Source organism: Camellia sinensis, chromosome 6 (genome assembly GCF_055761805.1).
Source record: "Camellia sinensis isolate YWXY chromosome 6, ASM5576180v1, whole genome shotgun sequence".
In the NCBI taxonomy this organism is placed as follows: Eukaryota; Viridiplantae; Streptophyta; class Magnoliopsida; order Ericales; family Theaceae; genus Camellia; species Camellia sinensis.
In genome coordinates, this window is record NC_138966.1 from 163,619,708 (window position 1) to 163,626,226 (window position 6,519).

The window sequence follows — 6,519 nt, forward strand, 5'->3', positions numbered from 1 at the left end:
TGAGTGATTTGAGGCCGTGATTAGAAGAACATACTGGAATGCTGTAGAGGGCCAGGAGATCAAAGGTCCGCTGCAACATCCCCATCATGGAGGCATTCATCTCCAATGACTGCCGGGTGTACTCGGAAGGAGCCTGTAAAAATATCAGATGCATCAATGTTCTGTGGAATATCAAATAAACTGAAATGAAATGACTATACAAAAATGCAGTAATACATACCGGAGGCAAGTCGGGGACACCGACAAACTCGTGATCAGCCGGCGGAGGGGCATAGGGGATCTGATAGGTCGCCCCACCCTGCTCTCGGAAAGTCAATGAAGCGGGCAGAACAGGCCAACCGGTCCCCTGTCCCCCCTGAACTCCGCCCCTGCCACGGACTCGGGCCCTCCTCGGAGCTCCAGCTCCAGCTCCCGCTCCTGTCCTCGCCGCTGGCGCCGCTGGCCTAGCTCCCTCAACCCGACGGCCGCCGCTCAGAGGCCGCATAAGGTACGTCTGCACGTACTCTCGGTAGTCGCCGATGCCTCTGAAGCGGGTCGCCTCCCAACCAATGGTGTAATCGTCCATCTACTCAGTGGTAAGCCTCTCGGTCTCCCTCATATCCTCGGGAGGGTGAACCGGGACTATCTGCTCCGGTAATCCTAGGGTTTGGCGTAAGAAACGCTCACCCAGGTACCAAGCCCGACAGACCGGGCCCTCCAACAAGATCCGAAAACGCGAGGTCTCATCGGCACCGGCAAACCGATCCCGCGTCACGGCTGGCAAAGGAGCCCAAGGCTGCCAGGTGATCTGAAAATGCAATACAGTTTGTTATCTGCTGTTACTGAAATATGCAGTGGAAAGGCGAAGCTTAAATGAACTGCAAGTAAAACATACCTCTGCGGGGGTAATGGTGTCGAAGAAGTGGCGGAAGAAGCTGAAAGTCTCTCGCGGCCTCCGGGTGCATCTCCCGTCAAAGCGACGCGAAAAGGGGACGACCGGAGGAGTCTCCGCGACTAGCATGGGTGCGAGCCTAGGAAAGTAGGCGTAAACCCACAACTGCAAAGAAAACATCAATATGATTATCAGATAAAGTAGAATATAGAGTAAAAGTAGAAATGGCAGGGCCGTGTGTTGTGCAGTGTATTGTGTAGAGTGTGCCGTGTGTACAGTATACAACAAGTATAAAGCAGACTGCAGTGTGTACAGTGTACAGAGTACAAAAAATATAGAACAGAAATGAAAAGCGGAGAAGAAATGTACCTCCCAAGCCCGCCAGTAGCCTCCGAGCAACTGTCCGCTGCCACGGGAAGCTGAGCTCATGTATCCGTAGAGAGTGGCCAGAGCGGCGCCACCCCAGTCGTAATGCCGGATCCGCCTGACGTCCACCAGTGCGCTAAGCAGACAGAGAGGCACTGTGTTCGCCCGGTCGGCGAAAATAGTCGTCTCGAACAAAAACATGAGGAAGCCGTGAGCGTACCTCTCCACGGCCTCCGGGGTCATCGGGGCTGCGTCAACAATGGTGGGCTGGACTCGGAACTGCACCTCAAACTAGGAGTATCGGACGTAGCCTGGACGAGCGAGGGGTGGCACCTCACCAAGTAGATGGATCTGAGTGGCAGTCCACTCGTCCATGTCGGTATCAAAGGGGATCGGATCACCCCCTACCCCGATGCCTGTGAGCATCGAGAAATCGTAAGGGGTCATCGTCATGTCCCCTGCCGCAGAGAAATGAAATGAATTGGTGGTGTCCCACCACCTCTCCACCAAAGTGGCGAGGAGAGGTCTGCACGTAGTGAGCCTGGAGAGTCCTCTGCAGAATGCGCCGAAACCTGCCTGGTCCACTATGCAACTGACCGCATCAGGAAGCTCGGCGTACCAGTCCCGGGCGCTGGTGTTCCCATACCCACGAATGGTATGGGAATCTCCCTGTAAACAAAAAACAACAATTGCAAGGCAATATTCAAAATGCAATTCTAAGAAGCATATAGATGTAGCATGCGTGCAAGTTTGACAGATTCAAGCAAATACCGGGTGCCGGTGTGCTTACAGTGAACTACAACGTGTGATGCGTCAGCGTGTTTGGGTGGTTCAGAACAGATGTAGCATGCCTGCAAGTTTGACAGATTCAAGCAAATACCGGGTGCCGATGTGCTTACAGTGAACTACAACGTGTGATGCGTCAGCGTGTTCGGGTGGTTCAGTACAGTATAGCATGTGTGCAAGTTTAACAAATTCAAACAAATACCGGGTGCCGGTGTGCTTACAGTGAACTACAAACGTGTGATGCGTCAGCATGTTTGGGTGTTTCAGTACAGTGTAGCATGCGTGCAAGTTTGACGGACTCAAGCAAATACGGGGTACCAGTGTGTATGCAGTGAAATATAGTGTGCGCCGTGTGTTTGGGTGATTCAGGGCTAGTGCAGTGTGTGTGCATGTGTCAGTCTCAAGCAGATATCAGTTACACGTATGTTTACAATCAACTACAGTATGCAGGGTATCTAAGCTAAAGCAGTTAAAGAACACAACTAGCTACTACAGTCCTGTATCCTACATTGCAGAAAGTAAAGCAGAGAAAAGAGAGTTACCTCGGAAGTGTCGAAGGACAGGTGGGAGGTAGGCTCATGCAGTAATAGCTCAGGTCGCGCGTACCTCTCGAAACTCCGAAACTGGCGAAGTCCGTCGAGGGGCAGAACATGGATCACCGGCCGGTAGGTCGCCGGGTCGAACGGGCGCTCGCTCAAGGGTAGGAGCTCGACCCCGGGATCCATCTCGTGATCCGGGGGAGTCCCACCGCGTGGAATGTCATCCGCCATATCAAAAATGATGAGCAAATAGCCGGAGGAAGGAAAACCGGGCTAAAATATGAAAAGTCAACCGAAAAGTCAACTCCCAAGAAGGCCGAAAATGACCGAAAAGGCCGGGATGTGAAAAGGGCATGGAAATCAAGAGGAAAGCGAGGGGAACAAACCCCAAAAAGGTGGGAACGGCAAAAGAGGCACCGAAACAAAGTTTTGTTCGGTTGAAAATGTCTGAAACGTGAAGAAAATCGCGAATCCGACGACGAAACGGGCGTAGAACGCGAAGAAACGGAGGAAAGAGGAGAGGAAAACGCTCTAGAGAGAGAAAGTGTGGGTTTTCGGCGGAGAGGGAAGTGAAAAATAGGGTTTAGAAACCCTATTTTAAAACACCCGTGGTGAAATGTCGAATCTGCCCCGACTCAGGAACTTTTTGCTGGTCGGCAACATTTTGTGCCGGCCGGCAGAATATTGTGCCGATGGAATTATTTTTCAGCCGATGGACAGCCGGTGGCTTCCCCACCCGGCCGGTGGTGTTCCCACAGCCTTGTTTAGGCCATATGAGTAGTTTTTGGTCTTCATAGCTCAAGAAAGTGCAAGAAAGTGTATCTCCGACGCTCAACCGGCCTCCGTTTTGACCTCGGACCGCGTCTTCTGTGCGTAGCACTCCAACTCATACAATGTTGTATCCTTTGGTATCCTTTTTACCTTTTACAAGATCCAAAAGTTACCCCGTGTGCATTGCACGCATTTATCGCACTATTTTGTGCATTACATTTCATTCGCGCTATTGTGCGCATCGCACTATTTTGTGCAGTTTGCATTCACGCTATTTTGCGCATCACACTGTCTTGTGCATTTCAAATTATCGCACTGTCTTGTGCATTTCAAACCATGGCACTGTCTTGTGCACTCGCATTGTCTAACGCATCGCGCTGTTTTGCGCATCTCATTGCATTTTGCATATTAATTTCATTGCTTGCGTAGACCGCATGTTAATTTCATTACTTGCGTAGACCGCATGTTTTACTTGCGTAGACCGCATGTTAATTACATTACCTGCGTAGACCGCATGTTTGTAATCAATTTCATTACTTGCGTAGACCGCATGTTAATTACATTACTTGCGTAGACCACATGTTTGTAATCAATTACATTACCTGCGTAGACCGCATGTTTGTAATCACTTTCTTTGCTTGCGTAGACCGCATAATTGTTCAATTTCATTACCTGCGTAGACCGCATGTTTTGCTTGCGTAGACCGCATGATTGTTCAAATTCATTACTTGCGTAGACCGCATATTTGTTCAATTTCATTACTTGCGTAGACTGCATGTTTTGCTTGCGTAGACCGCATGATTGTTCAATTTCATTACCTGCGTAGACCGCATGTTTTGCTTGCATAGACCGCATGATTAATCAATTCCATTACCTGCGTAGACCGCATGTTTTGCTTGCATAGACCGCATGATTAATCAATTTCATTACTTGCATAGGCCGCATGTTTTCCTTGTGTAGACCGCATAATTGTTCAATTTCATTACCTGCGTAGACCACATGTTTTGACTTGCGTAGACCGCATGCTTATGTTCAATTTCATTGCCTGCGTAGACCGCATGCCTATGATCAGTCTCGCTACCCGCGTAGACCGCGTGCTCCACTTACATGTCTGTGCTTTCACAGCATTGTTATGCTTCCCACTTGCTTTGCGTTGTCACGCATTTTCAAAAACATTAATACGCATGTTGTTAACGACATTGTACCTGTTAAGTTTGTTTTCTTTTCAGACACGATATTGTATGTACGGTTCATTTGAGGCTGGTGCAACCAGACGAGCCGCACAGGTATTGTACGGTCTAGGAGACCTTAAATCCTTGGAAGGTGCAAAACCTTCGGCACATTGATGTGTGCAGTTCGGTTGCATTGCCAGGCATGTCTTAAGCCACAGGTATATCCACGGTCTAGGAGACCTTAAATCCTCAGAAGGTGCAAGTCCTTCGATGTTTTTACATTTTGTCTTCACGGTCTAGGAGACCTTAAATCCTCAGAAGGTGCAAGTCCTTCGATGTTTTTACATTTTGTCTTCACGGTCTAGGAGACCTTAAATCCTCAGAAGGTGCAAGTCCTTCGTTGTTTTTACATTTTGTCTTCACGGTCTAGGAGACCTTAAATCCTCAGAAGGTGCAAGTCCTTCGATGTTTTTACATTTTGTCTTCATGGTCTAGGAGACCTTAAATCCTCAGAAGGTGCAAGCCCTTCGATGTTTTTACATTTTGTCTTCACGGTCTAGGAGACCTTAAATCCTCAGAAGGTGCAAGTCCTTCGGTGTTTTTATATTTTGTATCGCTCACGGTCTAGGAGACCTTAAATCCTTAGAAGGTGCGAAACCTTCAGTGCATTTCTTGTGCAATCTACACGGTCTAGGAGACCCTAAATCCTCAGAAGGTGCAATTCCTTTGGTGTTTGTCGTGCCCGAACGACTTTCGGTGGTCTGGTAAAGCCACCTGCCTATGTTTGCGGTGAGTTCCTAGAAGACCAACTGGGACGGTGGAAACTAGAGTTCGAACGGCTTATGCCTAGAACGCAAAGGTGCGGGAGTTCCGAGACTAAAGTCTGGTTTAAATACCCAGGGGTGTATCCTCGGCTTGAAATCTGTATGGAAGCCCCATAGATTGAGGCGGCATGTCTACGCCTCAGTTCTGGATACTGAACCAACCTAGTATATCGCCCTGTTGGTAAGATAGGGAAAGTTGCAATCATAGCCATTGCATTATAGTGCATTGTCATGCATTTCCATTGTAGCTTGCATGTATCCATTGCATTTTCCCCAGTAGATCGCATCATACTACATTGTCATGCATTTTGTAAATATCCATTCCATTGCATATTTGTAAATATTGCATTGTAGTTTGCATGCATTCATTGCACCACCTTCCATCTATGGCTAGCGCCTTTCCATGTTGAGCTTGGTTTGGTATGTGCCCACGCTTCTCGTGTCAAAGCATAGTTCAGTGGACCGTTCTATGTTAGACATGGCTTGTACGAGTACATGTCTTTCCTAGGCAAGATTTGGTTTGGCCCGCGTGCCATATCCATTGCATTGTAGCTTGCATGTATTCATTACATCACCTTCTATTTATGGCTTGCGCCTTTCCATGTTGAGCTTGGTCTGGTATGTGCCCATACTTTTCACATCGAAGCATAGTTCAGTGGACCGTTCTATGTTAGACGCGGCTTGTACGAGTACATGCCTTTCCTAGGCAAGACTTTGGTTTGGCCATACGTGCCATATCCATCACATTGCATTTCCATTCCATCGCATATTTGTAGATACTGCATTTTAGATTACATGCATTCATTGCATTGTAGCTTTATGGCTTGCGCCTTTCCATGATTGAGCTTGGTCTGGTATGTGCCCATACTTTTTACATCGAAGCATAGTTCAGTGGACCGTTCTATGTTAGACGCGGCTTGTACGTGTACATGCCCTTCCTAGGCAAGATTTGGTTTGGCCCGCGTGCCATATCTATTGCATTGTAGCTTGCATGCATTCATTGCATCACCTTCCATCTATGGCTCGCGCCTTTCCATGTTGAGCTTGGTCTGGTATGTGCCCATACTTCTCGTGTCAAAGCATAGTTCAGTGGACCGTTCTATGTTAGACGTGGCTTGTATGTGTACATGCCTTACCTAAGCAAGATTTGGTTTGACCCGTGTGCCATATCCATTGCCATCTCCCCAGCA